This window comes from Pyxicephalus adspersus, chromosome 9, assembly GCF_032062135.1.
Source record: "Pyxicephalus adspersus chromosome 9, UCB_Pads_2.0, whole genome shotgun sequence".
NCBI classification, from domain to species: Eukaryota; Metazoa; Chordata; class Amphibia; order Anura; family Pyxicephalidae; genus Pyxicephalus; species Pyxicephalus adspersus.
In genome coordinates this window covers 40,198,185-40,221,264 of record NC_092866.1, presented here as the reverse complement: position 1 = coordinate 40,221,264, position 23,080 = coordinate 40,198,185, and the positions used below count along the sequence as shown (strand labels likewise).

General features: G+C 37.1%; 1 protein-coding gene across 4 annotated transcripts in view; it reads right to left on the bottom strand.

Annotated features, from left to right (window-relative positions):
* Positions 1 to 23,080, bottom strand: part of RASSF7 (Ras association domain family member 7) — a 48,595-nt gene that overhangs the window by 15,870 nt on the left and 9,645 nt on the right. The window contains exon 1 of one of the 4 annotated variants that reach the window (XM_072421653.1): positions 1,662 to 1,883. The exons of the other annotated variants lie outside the window; for them this stretch is intronic. The gene's annotated coding sequence lies outside the window, so the exon portion shown is untranslated. Of the gene's footprint in view, positions 1 to 1,661; positions 1,884 to 23,080 lie in introns of those variants that run through there. 4 annotated transcript variants of the gene reach the window in all.

Sequence of the window (23,080 nt, the reverse complement as noted above, 5' to 3'; positions counted from 1 at the left end):
TGGTGATCCCCAAGAATTATTTAAAACGTTTTTCTGGGTAAAAAAAATGGTTGAGAAAGGCCAGAATTAATCATTATTTTTGTTTGTAAGAAATATTGAGTAAGAGAATTTCATTACACTGGCCCATAAAAATGACAAGCAAATGTCATCATGGCAAATGTTTTTTTAGAGTGAAAACAAAAAAGGCAATTGAAAGAGATTTAAATTATTTCAAATACTTTTCTATTTTAAAATAATCAGTGCTCTACACTTCTCTAGCACTCATTTAAAACTCAGCTGTAGATAAATTTGTTTCACTTTGGATACCGTGGGAAAGGGTTACAGCCTCGATTAGGTTTGTATTGCTGTCTGTCTACCCACTGGGGGCAGAAGGTCAGAGGGAACCCAATGTTGGGAAATCTATTCAAAGGGAGGACGGAAACAAAAACACTTTTTAATAGGTAGAAAAGGTTTTATGTCCCTTTTTTCTTATTGCTGTCTCCCTATTTCACTAATTACTTTTCATGGTGTCACAGAGATAACAAAAGTAAGGTGCAATCTCTCTAGTGAGATCACAGACAGCAGTAAAGACCTGATAAAGCGTCTGACCCTTCCTTCTCTATTTAAAACTAGAAAAAAATGGCTGGAATCTGGCTTTAAAAAGTACAGATAGTAAAGATCAAATTGTCAGATGTTCATTAGCTAAAGAGAGCTCTCTAGTAATTCTAAAATTATCATTTTTTTTATCACAGAACATGTATCTGTCTTTATTAAAAATGTTTCTTTCCAGGAATATATGTCAAATCGAACCAGCTCCTAAGTGCGCACACACACAAAGATTGATCATTATACAAGGTTAGACACCTCCAGTTCCATAGTGCCAACGATCTGTATCTCATAACTCAGATCTCGCATTGTCACCTTCTGATGGAAAAGGATGATCAGGCACAATCTACAAAGTTTTTGTTGTATTGTATTATTGCAACCGGTAACATTTTAATCCCGCAGTTTGAAATATTTGTAGTCTCTGTAACTACATGACCACAGGATAGTCGCAATGACCCCTCCATGAAAATTACTGTGCATGTGCAGATGACCGTAGTTATGTACATTAATTGTTACCCCCTCCCGGTTTATGATTTAACAGATGAAAAGTAATGAAATGGAAACAGTCTAATGTAATAATTTCTTACTGCAATCCTCAAAAACAGTAAATACTTGTGCTGTATATCACCACTGATAAAGACTCCAAGTATATTTCAATATACATTATACTGGTGCAGTCCAATGTTGTCAACATTAGGAAACCAACCTTGCTATGCTATGGAATACTCTGCAGTTGCAGCTGTAGTTTGTGCATCTACAAAAGGAAATTACTACAAGTCGCTGCAGGAGATCAGCAATATTTAAATACAACAAAAGTTAAAAACAATTACTTATTGCCTTAGCAAACTCAATGCCATTCAGTCAGGGTTTACAAGAACTATAGGTTTCAGCATATCATGGTAGACAAGTCCTTTGAGGGAATGCTAGCAGTAATCAGTATTACAAACATAAAAACACAACCACACTAGAGAAACCAATTAAGATAATCTAACTGCTATAATAAATAAAACACTGTTTAAAAAAATAATTAATATAATAAAACATTTACTAATGTTACTGGAACCTCACATACGTACCTTGACCTGCAGAGATTCCTGGGATATTTAGTAAGGGTGAGTCACCTGTTTTATGATGCAGCAACAGTTCCCTACATTGAACCAAAGATTCTCTCAAACGTTGTAAAAAGGTAACCAAAAATCCAAGACCAGCAAGTGAGTTTAAATGAGAAAAACTTTCCAGAGTTCAGGAGAATAAAAAGTTCCTTGGTGTGCAAGGCTACATTGGCTACTGTCCTGTCTGTACATAGGTTTATGTGTTCCTTTCTGAAGCTCAGATTCATTAAGCACCCACTCTCACCTCCCCCTGCCCTCCTAGTTTCAATGTAAGCGGGAGTGGCTGCTGGACTTGTAGAACCTGGTCTGCACAAAGGAGATACTACTGGCCAGAAGAAGACAATGGTGTCACAGCGCTTATCTTTCAGCTATTTGCTGCTATACCCAAATCTTTACAAGCTTAGTGAAACCAACAAGAAATGGAACAGGGCAATCAAATTTTCTATACAAAAGAAAAAGAAATATCCCCCTATTTTTTTTACCTATCTTCCTGTTGGCAATTTCATTTCTTTATCCTACTTTTGCTCTATCTTAACATCCTGCCTTAAATGCTAGTCTCCACTGGATTTGCAAGCTGTTTAAGGTGGAACATTTTGTATCCATCAGCTTTGCTTAAGTTTTAAAGGAAAATGCAGCTTTGACACAAGGCAACATTGCTAAAGCAGCCATTGAGACCACCCAGCTGTTTGCAATAGAAATTTTCCTTTATGTGCAGTTGTGTTCCACTTTAGCCTATTTTAGACAATATCTCTGTCCGTCTTTCCTCCTCACTTCTTAGTATTTTAGGTCTCATGTATAGCCCTTGTTCATCAAACATAGGAGCAAGTTATATTGAATAAATTATTTTAAAATCCAGTATAAAGCAAAACTAATGGTCAAAACAAAACACTTAATTTACTGCTTATTTGTTCTGAGATAATGGTAGCATGGCAGAAGTATGTCCTTTGCTAGCTTGTGTTTAAAAGTGGTTCTCTTTGTCATCTCAGAAAGTTTTGGGGTAAGGAGGAAGTCTCATTCTTTCTGTTAAATCAAGCAGTAAGAGTAAGCCACCCTTGTCATGGCCCTGGACGTTACAAACGGCTTTCTCACCACATTAAGTCATTGGTGATTCAACATGCCAGCATCTACTGAAATGTGAAATATCCGCTGTGAGTGGACCGCCTCTTTATATAAACAGCAACATTATTTTCTTAGCTTATAGTTTAAGCTAACTTTATATTAAAGAAATTGAGTCATTTACAAACAAATGTCATCTTTAGAGGCTCACATCTACAAATATATACAGGGTTTATCTGACTGAGTCATTAATATATCCAGAAATCAGAAGCAAATAGACCAAGTATGAGTGTGCATGTTCCTTCCAAGTGTTGACAGACCAATCTAACCCTAACCACAGCACTAAAGCAATAGACTTTATCTGATGCCCAGAAAAACAACTTAAATCCGTTAGGAACAAATGGCAGGAAAACACATTTCAACCAAGGCTTTAAACAGAACGTTTCTATTAAATGTTAGGGAATTAGGTATTACAGTGTTTGGTAAAGGACTGTAAAGTTTTGGCACCAGTGCATTTGGAAACGATAAGGTGTCTTCAGCACTTGTTCCTTAGATGCTGTGAACTGTCCTTGAGTGGGCCACCATCAAACTGTTCACCACACCACACTTTTGGGACTGAACTAAGGTCAATAAGAGTAAAGGAAAATACTCTGGCATCTGACGTCCGTAGAAATGCTTCTGTTTCTGTGGTAAGGGATCATGGCATGTACGGTAAGGCTTTGGGTATAGCATTGAAAGCAATGTGTTGTGTTCTTGGGTAAACCAGAATACTGGATATTAACTGAAAATTGTTTACTGACTTCAGCAGAAGTTACAGAACTCTGATGAAATAGATTCTATAGAACAAACTGGATAAAACCTACATCTCTAAACACAAAAAGTCTGCAAATAGTTTTTTTTTTTTTAGGATGCAGCAGTGTAATAAATCAGAAATATGTAATTTTTAGTTATTTATGGTAGAAACTATTTACAAATTTACAATAACCACCATTTACAACATGAAAGGAACACATAAAACCTAATGAATTCTCCCATAAGTCACTACATTCTCATTAACAGTTTACCTTTAAAGAGAGTCAGACAGTTATGTAAACATGGCTGAACAATAGACTTCTTTTTTACTAGCCAATTAAATATAATAAAAAATGGTTGCAGTTGCTCACTATGACTGGAAAGCTGGTGAGAATCCTAAGTAAGTGGCATCAGTAGCATCTAAACAGTCACAAACATGATAAAATAGAGACATAAGAAACCAGCTGGAGGTATATTATATTTTTTTATTTTCTTACAAAAAAAATCCAGGTTTTATCTAAGTCATGCAATGCAGATACCTCACTGGGGTTCATTCAGAACAATGCACACATGATTAACTTTCACCTACTCTCAGAGACTCTCTTCCTACCTGTGCATTACAAAGAGCTATAGAGCTTCTCAGGTATCACTCTGTGGTTGAATCCCCATTGACAGTATCTCCATACACAATGACCTGGCATAGAACAATGTGTGTCAATACTATCTTTATTTGGTATATTGTTGTAATTAACTGCTGTGTTTAGGTTTTGGTCTCCTACTAAAATAATTACAGGCATTAGATGCATACAATCTAATAAGAGCTCTTTTGATAGTATTGATTAACTAGCTAGGAAGCACAAATACATGGGGACATCCTCTGGCCTGCTCTGTTGGATGATCTGCTGGTCACGTTGAAATGTGTGATCAGTCCCATAATGCAGATATTTTGGGACTCAATATTTAATTTCAAAATAAATAAGTTTTAAATGCAACTAGTTTAAATTTAGTTTGGTTTAAGTTTTCCCCCCTTACAGAAACAAAAGCAGGGCTAACGGTAAAGTACATTGAACCAATTAGGTATTTTTCTGTATTGACAATGTGATAGCGTAGAACATTTCAAACAAACCGAGAAAGCAGAGATGACCTCATGTTGCCCATTACTGGAGGCGTTGGGGGTGACCCCTTAGCATGTAGCCTTTTTTGTATGTGCATGTAGCCATTTGTAGCCAGTAACTTATCACACGTGAATATATCATGCCTCAAGGCACTCCACTAGATAATGATCTGGTAGCCTTAAGCTACGTACACACTTCCAATTATTATCGTTGGAAAACGAACGACGAACGATCCTGCACGATATCTACGAACGATCGTATAGCACCGATCCTGCACATAGAGATAACGACACGATCGTTCGTAGATATTGTACACACAATAGATACGATTGTTTGAGCGATAGAGGAACTATGTGAACGACAGGAAAGTGAACGAACGTTCGTTTATTACGCATGCTCAGACCATGGACGATCAACGAACGATCGTACACACGAACGATGGTCAACGATCGTCGTCCAATCCGATCCGCCGGTCCGGTCGTTCGTTTTCAACGACTTTCCTCGTTCGTCGGCGCAGTTGGTTACTTTTTTTACGAACGATTTTTGCCCAATCGATCGTTCGTCGTTCGTTTTGAACGATAAAAATTGGAAGTGTGTACGCACCTTTACAGTAGCCAATCTTGCCTTGGTATTTGCATGTGATCTTTACTCCATAGAAAAGGAGACACTCATTAAAAAATTAGGTATTGAAGTCAAATCTGATTTTAGTGGTGCAGTAAGCCAAAAAACAGACATGAAAAGTTTTTTTTTTTTTACCACTATGCAAACATGGTCTTCCTTACAGCATGTGCACAGATTATTAAGCATTTACACAACTGACACACATGGACACAAACTTGACAGCAGTAGATGAGTACTAACTCTGCTCTGATTGCTGAACAATTCCTAATCTCAGCAATATATTTGAACCACACATTCCCCTACGTTTGCCCAAGATGTACGGTTCAATGGATGTGCTTTGGTTGAGAAAACATTCACTTAAGGGTCTAGTTTTTCTTAAAGTGTCATTTCCTGGAACATTACTGGAAAAAGCACCTTTACCCTAATATCAATTACCTAAAAAAAAGTTACACAATAAATACTGCCATAGACAATAGCTTAAAGGAGATATTGTAATTAAATGTATCCATTTAGCAGACAAACTCTGCAATGTAAACACATACAAAGCCCTTAGTTCAGTGGGTTGACACAAAGAAAGAAGTTAATTGAAGACTGTTTGTTAACAGCTTAGAGGTGCATCTGATACAGAATAGATTCATTTTCTTGATTGATGTTATACAACAAGTGCTTTATATGCTTTGTGATTATATCCGTGTTATCTTTCTTAAACAACTGTAAATGTCCTAAATACCGAAACAGATTTCCTTTCTCTTATTGGACTTTAATTGCAAAATTAATCAGGTCTAATTTGCATCTGTGACACTTACAAGCTTTAGAAGTGGTGTTCGGATATTCAGTAATGAGCACAAATCTTTACACTTTGCTAAGCAAATACTTCTGAACTTAATTTAGCCTTTCTTTGATGGACAAAAGAGGCTTGTTTGTATCTCAGATCTGTGCCTAGCAGTGGTGGTAAACTTTTTCATACAGGGGGCCTCAAGTGTGGCCCCTAAAACCAGCAAAGGACTGCACATATTATTCAGTGAAATATAATCATAAAGAACACAAAAAAAAAAAAACCAGCAATTGTTTGTCCCTCACTTAGGTAACAGAGTAGGAAAAACATGGGTTTCTTTTTTGCGGCGGCTCTAATGGCCACACAAAAATTGCCAAAGGTTAGGCATAAGGATCTATAAGAACGTATTTGCATTGAAAAGAGTTGTTCAAAGGTTCAAGTCAACAGAGCAGTTTGGGAAAACAACAATGGGTGTAGGGTACACAGGTACTGTACAGTGGATAAGCGCTTAGTAGGTAAAAATAAAACAGCCAAATCTGATAAACAGCAATAAATAACATTTATGCTTTTGGTGTTTTGATATACATTTAGCATACAATGATCAGATATGTTAAGGTGATCTTGTTTTCTCTATTTTAAGAAATAATAAAGTGGAACCCACTTTGAAAAATACAGGATCGGGCAGGTGGTTATTGCAAAAAGGGACAGGAGATGTCCCTTTAGCAATATTCCATTATACCTGTATGATCTCATGCACGCATGATTGCTAGTAATCCCGGCTACCCTTGCATCGGCTAGGAATAACTCCTGTGCTCCTGCAATCCCTGCACAGCAAATCAAGTTGTTAAAAGACTGTAAGGAGGACAAATAAAAGTAGGAAAATGTCAGTGTTTAGAGATAAAACAGGGATAGGCAAGTGTGGGAATAATTTGCTGGCTTTTTGCAAGTCAATTTGGTCCAGTAGCTTTGAAACCTCCAAAAACTTGTATTTACTTTACTTTGGTTTTCTAAAACGCATGTATGTTCCATGTCAGTATTCTGAAGTAATAAAGACAAAAGCAGCCAGATGATTTGATTTTTTTTATCAGATTTATCTCCAGTGCAGGTTTCCTTTAAGGCCCCTGCTCAACATGAATTATTTTTCCACTAATACCACTAAGTGACCTCAAGGCCTTGTCACTGTAATACAACTGTAAGTTTACAATTGGTGATTACTCCATTTCTGCTGGTTTTACTTGTTAGGCAAGCAATGTCCAGCTTTCATTGATCAGTAGCATTGAATATACTGGTCCTTCAGAATTCTGTGCCAACAAGAACAATGAACAAATCCCATCTCTGACTACCCAGAAACACTGCAACTGGCAGCATTTAGAATAACTAGAAAAAAGCGTTTCAAGTCGGGTAAAATGTATTCTGGTGTTTAAAACTAGGGACAAAGGTCTGAGCTTTAGCCTTAATATGTAAACACACAAGCTATTAGCACTTGGGGTTCATTACCTCAACCCTTGCAATATTGAGAACTTCTCACAAACAGAGAATAGCCTAAAAGAAAGAGATCATGCCTGCCATGTAAATGGCCTGAAGATATTTAATAAAAAAGGTAGGGGGGTTGTGCTTAGACTGACTGTCTGAAGAACAAAGACCTACCAATGCACCATACCCAACATCCGCTGGGTGTTACCGAGAAATTTCATTATCATACTGATGACAGAGGAAAAAGGACAACAAAAAAAAAGAATGTAGAAAAAAGATGATTGATCTTTAGCTCTAAATGCAGCCCTTCAAAGTACATGATATTTTTACATACATATGGCTGTAGAATAAGACCAATCGCATATTAGCATTGTCTTAGCTGCCCGTGACTTGAAAATTTAACTTCTCCACTACCATTACTATAGAAACAAAGGAAGGGTGGCAGTTAGGACTGGCACTGCTTACAATGGAACTACAATGTCTGCCAAGTTCAGGTGCAGCGGTGTGTGTAGGAGTGTAGGAGGGGAATCTACCTTCAGCCAATCTGAATAAATAAATCAAACACTTGATGATAGGTGAAGTACCCTCCTGCAATCTACTCCAAACTCAGTGCTAGGTAACAGGCCAACACAATCACCCACACACAAAAACTTTGTGTTCAGACTGCTATCTTGTTCTTCTGGACTAAGCAGGCTAGGAAATCTGAAGACAGATAAGATTCTTACTGTTATTAACTCTTCACAACAGGTTGTTAGGCAGGTTGGACTTGAGAGAGCAATGTCAGCCGTTATCTCTGTAGTATCCTTCACACAGTTTTAAATGCTGTCAATGTGACAAGTCTACATTTCAAACTTGCAGATCAGGTGTTGCAAACACAAGAAAACTGATATTTGAAACTTGAATTCCAAGTGAGAAAAACTTCAATTATCAACTTCCTGTTTCATCTACTAAGTGTGAATCATCTTACCAGAGCAACTATTTAGATTTACATATTCGAAACAGCACTAAAAATGACAGTATGAGGCAGGAGAGAAGAAAAGTTCTTCAGTCATTTTTAGGGACGTAAATGAGAAACCATAACAAGATACAATTCTAGCAGAACACTCGTTTAAATAGACAATTTGAAAAAGTATCTAAACCCATAAAATAAATGTCATAAATTGCAGCTTGCCAGTTCTCTGAGGAGGTGGCTGCATTATTTTTCAGGTTTTTTTTATCCTAGTTAACCATACTGTATCAGGACAAGAAGCCCTTCTCCTCTCCCATATTTCATAACAGAGAGGTAGTGGTTCTGAATCTGTGATCCTTGGAGAACATTGAGAATAATACAGATAGGACGTTTTAAACTCTCAAGATTTCATCAACAGGTTTTTTTTTTAGTTAAACATATTAAAACATATATAACAAAAACTTTTAGTCTAGATATGTACTGATTGTGTGCTGATATAATCCATATGAAGGGTTAGAAAACACAGGTGTATTTGTAATCTTGTTTTGTTCCTGTGGTTTTGTATATATTTCATGATGTTTCTTTTCATGTTTTGAAATCATTCTGTATTTTGCGCCTACCTTTTTCTTATTGTTTAATATACGTTTTATTTGCTTTTTTTTCCTTCTGATCCTGCTTTGTTGTATACTTGTATATGTTAAAAACGTTAATAAAAAATTACATTTAAAAGAAAAAACTTTTAATCATTTAACAGACCAAAGGGAAGCAACTAGGAGAAGTTAATTAATAGGGTTTGCATACACTGTACTATTTCTTTGAGGATGTGATCCAGCACGTACATTATCATCCAGTAGTGCGCACATCCGGTGAAAACACATACATGACTGGTTATTAATGCCAGGGTGATGATTTTATATTGCCTCTTGCCTTGTAAGTTAGAACAAGTAAAAAATAATATATGCAATTATGAATATGATGCACACAATGTTTACTGGAGCCAGTAAAGAGTTAATAGTTTTATTATTTCCTTTTATCATCCACCTAGTGATAACCTCAGGGCGAATGATTAACATTCCTGGGCACTATGCAGTCCTCCTCCCTCCCTAAGTTCTATATGCAAGTTCTTCTTTTACTCACAGGTCTCTCGGAACTAACCCAACTGGAATCCAATATGAAACTAGAAAGAAAACTAGGTGATAATAAACCTTTTATTTTGGTGGTTAGTTAGAACTTTGCATTTATGAACAATGGCCGGGCAGTTTTTGCATTGCATATGTATTAGATACATCTATAACTGGGTTGGATCATGTAATGTAAAACTTAAAACCCTGTGCTGAGGTCAGATTTCTGTCACTGATTGTTGGGTGAATAAATGCAAGTTGTAGACACATTGCTGTTCTGTTCTATGGAGAGGAGAGGAAAAGTGAGTGGCACCCTGCTGTACCAGGCCTGATTGATGAACATTATCGGGGGTCAGATTTTTGCCCATTATAAGCACAACCATTCATCTCAACTATTCAAATGTGTACATAGCTTAAGAGCCACCAGTCTGTCTGATATCCGAAAGGAACTATTCAGGTGCTACAGAACATGTGCTGCCACTGGCAATACTGGAAAGGAGTCAGGAAATCAGGAGACATAGGTACAATGTATACAAGCTAAAGCCTATGTCTGGGCAAAAACATATACCGCATACAATGTATGCACATTTCCTATTCATGTTTATCATGTACAAATGTGCAAATTAAGAAGAATACCTGATGACTATATCAGCACTGAAATCTAAAGCAGTGTTGTCAGTTCTCCCCAAACCCTTGTTGGATCACAGAACAGCTCACTCTCTCCTGATCAACCATAAAATGAATTGTTTTCTCCAGGATACTTTAAAAGGACACAAAGTTCTGTTTTAACTTCAGTATGACTTGCCTTAGTAAGGCTGGGGTCAGATCTGCCCTGGGGTCGAGCGGTCCTGCAGTGGTAACTCACACAGCAGCGCTGGTTCCTATAGAACCATCATCTGCACATATATATACAGTAATGTACCTCTCTCTGACACCCTTTTTTTATTCTCTAAAGAAGCTGTTGCAGGAATAAGCTACTTTTAGCATCCCTCCTGAGGCAGGGGTTCACTGGTATGAAGAAGCAATGTGGCCAGTCTGAACATAGCCTAGGATCGCCAATCACGCAACATTAGCTCTTGATCAAACATCAATAAAACTGTACTTGTGTACGATGCATGCAGCTAACGGATACCATGGGGATATCTGGTCTTCCAGGTGCGTACACACTTCCAATTTTTATCGTTCAAAACGAACGACGAACGATCGATTGGGCAAAAATCGTTCATAAAAAAAGTAACCAACGACGCCGACGAACGAGGAAAGTCGTTGGAAACGAACGACCGGACCGGCGGATTGGATTGGACGACGATCGTTGAACATCGTTCGTGTGTACGATCGTTCATTGATCGTCCATGGTCTGAGCATGCGTAATGAACGAACGTTCGTTCACTTTCCTGTCGTGCACATAGTTCCTCTATCGCTCAAACGATCGTATCTATTGTGTGTACAATATCTACGAACGATCGTGTCGTTATCTCTATGTGCAGGATCGGTGCTATACGATTGTTCGTAGATATCGTGCAGGATCGTTCGTCGTTGGTTTTCCAACGATAATAATTGGAAGTGTGTACGTAGCTTAAAGAGATTTTTCAGTTACCTTGAACATTGGACACAGCAACAAGGTAGGAGTTATCTGGGCATGTACTGCTCCAGTTTGTCAGGCATCACAAACTGACAGATATCTACAACCTGTCGTTATAGTATAGTGTAGTTAGCTCTAGTGCACTTTGCACAGGCTCATCGCTTGTTGTTGCACCCTTGCAGAATAAGCCTGTTGCCATCAAATTTAAAGGCTGAAGCATATGCCTCATCGTATGAGAATTTTCATCTAAAGTCTTGTACTAATATGAACATGTAGAAAGGGGATTACATAAATAATATTTTAGGTTGTGTTCACACAACTATCAAGAAAAGAGTGCAACATAGTCATCATTGCATGTGACCCCTATCCACATTTCCATATACTATAGAAATTGGCTGGCCAATAGATGTTTATCAGACATATTGTGTGAACAGACAGTTCCGCTGACTTTCCTTCCTGTGGGTCCAGCTAAAATACCAGCAAGTTTGTTAAATTTCAAAAATAATATTTATTGGTCGCGCTTTTTCTGCAGGTAGACGGAACTAGGTTATCACAATGGGGCTGCAGGCAGAATAACCCAGCCCTTGTATCTGAAGACAATAGTTCTTTTCTCATGATGCCAGAGGGTGTAACCACAATTTTGGCAGCAAGAGGCAAGATTTAAATATGTCTTCTAGATTGTCAGTTCTTTGGTACACACAAAGATTAGATATGTCTATAAAAAAGTTGGCATGTCAAAATATCCCACGGGCATAAACTAATCTGCAAAAGAAGAGTATTTTCCCATCTTTAAATAAAGGCAGGCTGTCACACTCTAAGACGGGGTGTGTGTTATTTGCTAAATTACCAGGAAAAAATAAGGAGGAAAAAAAAGACTAATACAACTACCTCATCCAAGGATGGGTAAACCAAAATATCTTTATGTTGTATATTTACATTTGTCTTTATGTGTTTAGATAGACTTAACTTTCTTACAGTCTTTCCTGAACCCAAACACATTCAATGAACAATTAAACAAAACTGATCAGGGTGTACATTTATCTATTGGGCCTGATTTATTAAAGCTCTCCAAGGCTGGAGAAGATACACTTTAATCAGAGAAGCTGGGTGATCCAGCAAACCTGAAATGCATCTAGTCCAGGATTGAAAACATTTGCTAATAAATAGCAATTTTCAAGAAATCCACTGCAGGTTTGCTGAATCACCCAGCTTCACTGATGAAAGTGTATCCCGTCCAGCCTTGGACAGTTTTAATAAATCAGGCCCAATGCATCCTTCTACTTGTCCTACACAAAAAGAGAAACTAAAAAACATGATTTTGTTTTAGCCTAAAGCAGAAGGTAACAGTTGTATCTATAAATTATCCACAGCCCCATTTACACTGAGTTGGATTAACTATGAGTCATGCTTCCAATGCAACCCCAAACTGTTCTGTGTCAAAAATATCTAGACAGTGGCAAGAACACAAAAGGTTTCCCCAACAATGTGACTTTTCTATGCTCACTCCATATATGTTCTCTGATAGACTACAATAAAAAAAAATCAATCCCCTTAAACCAAAGGGATTTTCTCAGCAAGAGCAGCTATGGGAATGGTATTGTTATTTTAATGAGGCCGATACTTGTCAGGATTAAGCTTTCACTCTATTGTAATATCCTGTGACATTTCTCATCTCAAATGACAAGTTTCCTGAACTAACGGGATGGTGACCAAGAAAGACTTTTGTGAAAGTACTATAAACAAATGAGGGTGTGAAATGTATATAAAGAATTTTATTAAAAAGGATACAATAAATAAATGTAAAGTTTCAAAACCAACTGAAATCAACATTCAAAAACTGTAAATCTGGTATCAGAACACAACCTGTATAGGTGTCTGATATTAGGAACTGATATAGAATGCTCTGCTTTAGAGCTATGGGCACTGTACTTAACATAGATACCCAATAAGCATGCATGTATGTGTGAATTGTGTTGTGCCTACATGAAATGTATTTAAATCTAGAGGAACTTGAAGTACCTACAGTGACCAAGTACTCATTACTAAACTATTAGTAATTTTACATATATTTATTATTGATTTATAAGTGGGTTCAAAAGAATTACACAGATGATAACTACAAGGCCAAGACCAGCATTTCCAGGTAATGTCTGGCCTTCTAGGAAAAGTGTATACCGTGTTTGAGAGAGGTAATACAAACCTGTCAATATTAAAGAGATGTGATACAAACCTGTAAATAATTAAGAGATGTAATACAAACCTGTAAATTTTAAACAATTTTAGTTGTATTTTTCATGTTGTATCCAAGCATTTTGAGGCTTGGTTCTATGTAAAACCAATTCTAATCAAAACAAGACTACTTAAGATGCCCGCTGTTACATATAGTAACTAGAAAAGGTTTTAACTTCAATTTGTTACTGGGACCAGACTTGTTCTGTCTCAATAAGTGCCACTAACCATCATCAGTTTGTTTGTTGAGGGTAACCTAACTGGCAGCTGTTGATGATTTATAATGAAGTGGAATGGTAGTATACAGGGCTCTGCGTAAATGTTGGAGAAAAGTCAGGACCCAGTAAAACTAAAACCAAGATGGGTACAGTAGTTGTGTACTGTTGTGTTTTTTTAGCAAGATTTTTCAAAATGTTTAAATTGGTAACTAAAACCCTTGACAACTATATGTATATTTATATTAAGGGTCTGTAACCTTAAAATTAGTTTAAATGTTGATCAAGATACTATATTTGTATTGTACATGGTGGTCAGTATGAGGAATGTCCTTTTCTCTGTTGGCCATTGGGAAGAAACTTACCCTTATAGATAGCCAAAAAGATCATTGGGGTGAGTTGCACTGACCTGAGAAGCACAAATTACTCAAGGAATTTCTGGTAACCTCTGGAGGAACTCTATGGTTTGGTGAAACCCTGGTTGAGAAAAACTGATCTATTCCCTTTTTCCAGTATTTTGCATATTGCAAAGAGAGCTAAACAGCAGCCTAACCTTCAGTTTTGCACTGTTTTACAGGCCTCTTTACCTAAACTGCTCCCCTGATTTCACTGGAGACTGTAGCAGTTAGATAAGTCAAATAAAGTTCACCTTTTCCTGCTTGAGTATTTCCAGCATCATCTAGCTCCCCCCCCCAGTCTTACTGTCAACGATCCTTGTGTCTCATTCAATGGATTTTCTTTCTTTCAAGTATGGTGAATCTACATCACATTTTCCAGTAATGCCCCCTTTTCAGACTAACCCATGCAATATTTGCATAATTTCTCCTAAAATCCAGACCGCTGCACTTAAGGTCTCCTAAAAGAAGTAATGAGTGATGCTATATTTTTGGAAAAGTATGTAAAGCACCCATTCTGCCTCCTCCACCAGCATTTATATGCCTGTACTGCATAAAGAATCACAGAGACCTAGTGATGATATCACTAACATAAGGTATGTAATAAGAATGGAGAAGAATTATTTAAACATCAAATTTACATGTTATTACAGAAAGAGAAAGCCTGGATAAGAAACAAAAACAGCCAGATTAAACTTCAGCTTTAAAAAACTTAATTTAATAAAATGTCTTCCTATAAAAAATAGATGTGTAAATAGAGTTATCTGCATTTTACTTGTTACTTTTAAACAGTTGTCTTTCTTATTCTCTGTCTTCTATAACCTTGCACTGCTTTATCCCCTCCCCCATTTCCCCATGTTCTCCCTCTGCCAGTGCTGCCTCTGTCTCTTATCTTGTACCTGACACTAAAAGGGTCTTTTGTGTGGGGGGACAATGTTATTTCCAGCGACTATAGGAAAGACTATAGGAAAACGTTAAATTCAGTAGGACATGAATAGTGCTATTGTACTAAGAACGTCGGTATAAAATATATCAAACAAACACTTGTCTGCAGGCTCACTGTATGATACCTGCGAGTCCTATTCACAAAGATGGCTTTGACACTTTTTGATTTATTCTTTCAAAAGTATAAGAAAAACATTTTACAACTTTTATGGCAAGTAAATAGTATTATGTAAAATCGTTTTCATCTCTGGCCTTTTTAGTGGTTATACAAAATCCAATTATTCTGCATTTTGTAGATTATTTACTATGCACTGTTGTGCAATTTGAAGATATTAAACCACAGATGTTTTCTAGTTTTCAGAGATCAAATAAGAAATAATTGGCTGGGAATCAGTTAACCACAGGTGTGTTCAACTGCAGTCCTTAAAGCTCAGGATCCACCAAAATTTTTGTATTTCTTAAACAGTTCACAGTTAAGTTAAATTAGGGTGACAAAATGGCTTTTTGTTATGAAAATCCCAAACTGTATCCCAATCTTTGTCCACAACGAATCGAGTTGGACATCTATAATTTTATGCCACTGTGGGGTACATGGCCAAACCAAGTAAAGATTCTGAGCCCCTTAGGTACCGGTACATGCCCCAATCACACTTTACCACATCACTACTGATACATTTAAAGGTGAAAAGAAGGCCCCACATATCTTAGCTGCTCCTTCTACCCTCAGAAATGTCACTTATTATTGTTAATGCATCATTCAAACCCTATTCTGTGCTCCTCCTTATTATATTTCACACATTGCTCAACACTTTAAATAGCACACAAAGCAAACAGAACCAGTCCACCTATGTTTGTTCAGTACATTCCCCAAAGGTGAGTACAAAACTATTTTGTTAGATTACAAAAGTCCAAAGACCTTTAGCTTACTTGACATAAATGTACTGCAAAACATACACATGTAGCAAGCTCAAAGTCAGTATTCTCAATGACCAGCCAAGTACATGTTTGAAAGAATCACTACAAAACTTGAACATACTAACCATGTACGAGCACTGACATTCACCATCATAATGAAAATGTTTTACAAAAATGTACAATCATATTGTAAAAGTAATGAGGTTAGATTGCAAGTAGTTGTTTCCACCTAACTTCCAATCATATTAAGGTTTTGCCAACCCTGCAAAATAGTAATACAAATAATGAAAGGTGAAAAAAGCTGGGCTTTTTTTACTGGCACAAAATTATAATCAATAAATAATGTGATGTACAAGGTATAAGTATTTAATCACCAGCAATTTGACATAGTATAAGAAGTTATTCACACATATAGATTATTAGGAACAGGACCTATTAACTAGACAAATAATCCCTCAAGTCATGTATTTATGAAACAGAGTTGCACGTTGTTGACGTCTCGTACCCCGACGCGTTTCGCCAGAAATAATTGCTATTCAACCCCACAGCACCACAGCACTTGTCGGATTATATGATAGCTGTAGTTTTCATGCATCAAAGAGGTCACCAGTAAACCTTGATTCTCTGTTCATATCTACATAAACCCGGTCAGTGTCTTTTTCAACTATGTGTAACTCTCTAAAGCACTCTGTGAATCCCTTGAGGAAGCCTTTCTGGCGAAATGCGCCGGGTTACAAGTCTTTAACAAAGTGCAACCCGGTTTCATAAATACATTTTGGATTTGAGGGATTATTTGTCTAGTTAATAGGTAATGTTCCTAATAATCTATATGTGGGAAACACTTCCTTATACTATGTATGTATACTATGGTGATTTGTTACTTCTACCTTGTACCTCACATTATTTATTGAAAATATTTTTTTGCCACTAAAAAAACCCCGGCTTTCTCTGCTTTCATTATTTGTAAAAGTTATGAGTCTTAAAAATATCAGTCGCCTTCCTGCTAACTTACTTGTACTGGTCTAGCAGATACAATACCAGGCGGGTGTCAATACTAACTACATTGAAGGGTAAAAATGCTGAATGAAGATTTTCTAAACACCCTAAAACACTCTGCCCCAGCAAAATCAATCCCAACTGATGATACAATGGCTCAACTGACTAAGCATTTAGCAATCTTGCAAAAAAGATGCAAAATGTTTAGAAATGTCTGTAATGTGAACAGATATAAAGACACTGACAATGTACAGATGGAAGGAGGGCAATGCAGAGTATTGGTTAGTACTACTATCATTTAAAACATATTCATGCACAATATGTGGTCAGAAAAACTTTTGATAATTAATTAGGAATCTTTAGTAATCAAAAGTCATAATAATAACACAATGTGGTGTGCTTGTACCGTTTTATAGTGCAGGACTGAAATTCAACTTGGCCTCACACCATTATGTATGACCAAACAAATTTTCTAGTCCCTACCTTGTGATGGACACAGAGACCACACATGATCTATATATCTTTTGTTTACTACCCAGACATTTGTCCAAAGAACAAACTGATTCATAACTGTCCAGAGTGCTGCCCAGCCAAAGGTTCAGAGACCAGAATTGATCCATATCATTCTTAGGTCCCACCCAATTCATATGGTTCTGATGTACACGTACGTAAAGTAGACACAGCAAAGGTGTCAACAGAAAGTTCAAGCAATACACCATTTTCTGGGTCCTGTATATCCCCTGCAGAATAACCATAGAATGTTAGCAGTCAGCAGTAACAGCATAAATCTTAAAGCCTTTGCAATACCAGTCATATTAAAGCTTCACGGCTGGTTGAAATCTGGTGGTAGTGTCCGAAACTCATTTTTTACATCCAAGGCTACTCACACACCTGCAATAATTGTCGTTGGAAATGAACAATTAACGACCGAACGTTCAATAATCGTGAACAAAAAAAGTGCACAGTGGCAGGCCAACAACGGGGGTGAACGAGGAATGTCTTTGGAAGTGAACCACCATCCTGGCCGATCTGCTTGGGTGACGATCGTTTGCTATCTATTGTGCGTACGGTCGTTGAGTGATCGTGGATTGTTCTGCAGTACACTTTCTCCTTTAAATGTCACTTCCTGCATCGTTCAAACGATTGTATCTAGGGTGTGTACATTATTGGTGGATTATATTTGAACAATCGTTATCAGTACAAAATAATCGTGTATAATCCTTGATCTGATGTTAAGTGTTCGTTTTCTAACAACAATTATTGCACGTGTGTACCTAGGCTTATTTCTATGTGTGCGAGGCATTTCCAGCAATAGTAGCTGGTGCACCATATTATAGACTCAAGGGAGGGGGTGGATAGCTGAAGAACAGAAATGTCATGATAAAAACCTGAGCCACTTAACAGGTAAGCTATGCTCCCAGTATTCAGCTCAAGGTTACGTTTCAAAGTTGACCTTTAAACAAACAATATTTTTACTATGCATCATGTACATAAACAATGAACACTTCCCAGTGTTTTTACCTACACAGGTAAGTAGTGCTTGGAATGCAATGAAATTGTATTGCTGGTATGCCCATTACCTTATATTGTAGCTTGTCAGAAGTGGGAGCATTTCATACCTGTCTATAGTATACAGCATGAATATTTAAGGATAGTTAGGAGAAACTTCTGTCCAACAAATCGGAGATACATTACAAACCAGGAGTAATGTTTTGTATACACAGTAAATAAAAGGTGATATAAACCCAAAACAGCAATAAAGCCGATTTACAAACCAGATTAGCATTTTACCTCTTAAGCTATATGCTGGCCATAGAATGAAAACTACGGAGAAGATTGCTGTGGTATTGATGCCTCTTTTGTGCTCTTGAACATTGTCAGTGATCATTTTAGCCAGCTACAGAGCAAGCAGTTTCTGCTATTCTGTTTTTTTTTTTTTTTTTTTTTTTGCTAAGCCATGGTGAAAAAAAATAAACAAAGGATTTTAAAATATTGAGCATACAAACAGGCTACAATAAACTTTCCCCAAACCATTACAGTTTCTCTTTAACATTGTACAGCTTGACAGTGACTGTTGTGGCAATTAGAAGCATTAACACATCTCTTAGTTACAATGTATTATACAGTGCAAATAAAGCTGATCTCAGCCTCACAAAATACACACTAGCTTGATAAGAAAAATAGAACTTGGAAGGTCATCTCCCCTTCCCCCAGCTGAAATATACTTATCACCTATCAGCTTGTAAATAAAGTACAGGGCACTGAAGACTACACAGTGATAGTTACAGAAATAAAGTGGGTTTATTGTAATTTTTGGGTTTGTGGGTTTATGAGTAATAACACAAATAAATCCTGCCAGAGATAAAAGTATTTCTCACAACTGAAGTAGCTTGTACATTATACTTCAATAATTATACTTTATTTTTATCTAAAGTACAAAAAGCATAACATTAATTCTGCTGTATTAGTAAAAACAATTCCTGGAAAACACAGAACAAAAAATGAAATTCAAAGCCATCCTGAACAGGTTGACAAACTGCAAGTCCTGCAAGGATCAAACAGCAAGACACAGAGATGAGGGACAATGACTCACATGCAAATGGTCTTTGAACACTTGCTAACATTTTTAGATAAAAAGAAGGATCGGCACATGAGCAACTTTATAATAGCAGGTAAACTATGATAATGTTTAGCTTGTATTTTTCTTGGACTAATAAAAAAATACATAAAATAGTAAAAACCTTTAGGACACACTCCTCCTCTCCATATTTCCTTTTAGGTATAGCTCAGCTTCAAACTTATACACAATGGGCTAGATTTGTTAAGGTTCTCAAAGACTGTAGAAGATAGACTCATCTATCTATATCATGGGAGAACCTGGGTGATCCATCAAACTTTGAATAGATTTCTTAAAAATCTTCTTAATCGTGGACCAGATTTGACATCTCGCCACAGGAAGTAGTTCAGAGACATGGGCAGGACCCACTCTGCAACCTCAAATTCACAGTTCTGAACACTCTTGTCTCAAGGATAACTGCACCTTTAAAATAAATTGAATATTTAGAGTGCAACTGGCAATACAATATTTTTTGATGGTAATAATAAATCTGCCAAACTTGCATTACTTTTTTTACGGTTTTGCTGGTGCCATTCTGCGGTCTTCAATATATTCCCTTGTTGATTTGCTAGTAAGTAGACACAGAAGACTAAACAACTCCAGGGAGAGAAAAAAAATCTGCCAAGCAACAATTACTTTAACATGCATAGGATATAAAGAGGACGGCCTTAATTGGATGTTAATAATAATATTATTAATATTAAAAATATTACATAGTATTTATATAAGGCCAACATAATATGCATCGGTTTACAAAGTTAATAGTCATGACAAAAATAATAAAAAAGTATTCTAATTGCCTTTCTTTCCTTCTCTAAGGCAGCGGTCGCCAACCGGTGGTCCGCGAGAAAATTTTGGAGGTCTGTGGCTCAGGCCGGTGCTTCCCAGAGCAGGGTCAGGAGAAGGACCCCGCTGGCAGGGCATACCGGTCAGAGCCGCGGACCATGTCCCTCGTACAAACTCCTGGTTCAGGGTAATGGGCGGATTGTGTCCCTGTAGTGGGCGGGGTTTGGACATAATGACATCACTATGGGGGAGGTCTCTCCTCCTTTGAGTGACAACCGGCTCCCCGCACATCAGGAGCAGACCATTTCAGTGGTCCGTGGGACCGAAAAGGTTTGGTGACCATGGCTATTTTTTATAAATATTATCTTTACAATATTAGAAATACTGGGGTTATATATAAAGTATTCCATCAAGCATGAAATTGAGACGGTATCTTGGAAGTGTAGTATTCAGAAAAGTCATATATATAGGGAATACTACACTGACTAAATTGTGGAGTAAACTGAATACTACATCTTAAAGTATTTATACTACATTACTATAAATAAATATTTATCTCCCATATATAGTTACAGATAATGGGATCTTCTCCATATCGTATTGTGCAGTCAGTAAGGTTTTATGTGATTTGTTGTTTGTCTGAGCTTTAGTTTCCTACATAATACATTCTGTTATCACAGACACACAGGCCTCTACTCTCCGACATTGCCATAGCCTAATAAAAATGAAGCTGCTTTGGACAAACAGATTTCTATTTACAACAAGAAGTGCTATTGTTCATGAAACACGCAGAAGACAAAAGTCAATACAAATATAAGGTGTGCTTTGTGGCTGGCTGTGGAATGGAGATCTTGGGTGCACCTGCAAATAGAGAGCATCAATCTGTGCATCAGAGCAGATCATGATGAAAGGCAGGGAGGCTGTCTGCTCGCCCTATAAAGAGAGTCAGCACTTTGATCTGCAGGTGTGACTAGGGAAAAGAAGGACTGATGAAAGCCAAAAGGTAGAGGGACGTGAACTTATTTTTATTTTACTACCAATAAAGTCCAAAAACGTAGGTGCATCCATATTGCAAATAACTTGCTGATAGCATATTACTTAAACTGGATCACCCACTCTATTATTATACATTTGTATATTGATCTGTTAATCAGCTATAAAGGATGTAAAAACAGCTGCAATGTGGCAAGCTAAAAGATGGAAAGCTACAATGCAAGTATTTAGTTTCGGAATACAGAATATGAAGAAAGCTAGCTATATCCTTTCAAATGGTGGTCATTGGTCCCATGTGGCCGATTGCTGTATTTGTAATGATTTACAATAACTTCTTAACAAGTGTTCAGTATTAGACTAGTCACCTACTCAAATATTACTTTTAAGGCCTATTTAAGTGTGAATCGTAAATAATATATGTACATTCCAGCTACACCAGCCTGTATACAACCAACATATACATAAGAGCATAACATGTAAAGCAGAAGGTTTTGGTCCAGCTACAAGGACAACACATCTTTGCATATCCTCTGACACTCCTGCTTACATAGGAAAGCAACAAGAGTCTGGGGCTGATCATCATTAGGATGGCCATTATCTAACAAGAGTCAGTCTGATGTAGATTCTACCTCCCTGGGTTCATTCTTGGGCCAGTGTTTGCCTACTAAGGCAGTCTATGATTTGTAAGGCTACTTACACATGTCAGATGATTCTCGTCTGATTATCGATATAGGGCTGGTATCAGATGAGAATCTGACTTGTGTACAGTGCTCGTCTGACGTTGTTCATGGATTTGTTCTGGCGGATCCATGAATGACGAATGATTTTAATACACTCGTTCTCCTCCCTCCTCTCGTTAAAGATCCTTTCCAACAACAAAAATCTAATGTGTGTAAAAAGCTTAACTCTTCTGAAAACTGTAGATTGCTGGCTACTCCAGGAAAAGCAGATTTACTTGACTACTTCCTGTGCAAGGCAACATTGTGTTAAGATTCCCATGAGCACTTTAAGCAAAAATAATATTATCACATTTTCATTCGCAATGTCTTGTCACTTTAAAGTCCTTACATGGCGATAACCCCATTGATCTAACCCAATGGTAATTTCTAAGGTCCATTTATTAGATCAGGGATCTCCATGTATAAATCACTATAGTTTTTAAGGCCAAGTAAGAAATATAGAATGTAATCTTACCCCCATCTTCCATCTACAGGACCCAAATGAGGGTGATGTCACAATCCTTCTGGTCAGGTCTTGGGACCAATCAGCATCCAAATATCTCAAAAATCTTGTACTAGGTTTAATGTCTTCTTGCAAGATATAGGGTCTATCATTAATTGGGGACGCACCAGAAATATAGGGATGTTACAGACTGTGGTGCAGGAGATGAGAGTTTGGTAAGCCACTTTTTTTTCCTTCCAAGTGCATTTTTGATGTTTATAGGAGTAGAGGGCCCCGATCTAATAAGTGGACCTTGTAACAAGCTCCCCTTTAAATTGTATTGGTTTATATTAACATGGTGCTATCACAGACAGACACATCATTTTTTGTAAATATATGGACAACACTGTTCAAAAGCTTTCTAAATCCTCCAGCATTTTTATTTTCATTGGCTCTATAGTGTAAATCTAATCTTTATTTTCCCCGTCTTCCTTAGAATAGAAATAATTATACTTTTTATTACTGCAATTATCATACATGGAATAGTTTTCATTTAAGTGTGCCACAGAGGGTGTCTATAATGCCCGGGTATTCATCATCCAGGAAGATGTCTCCTTGCACCCATCATTAATTAAGTATACATGATT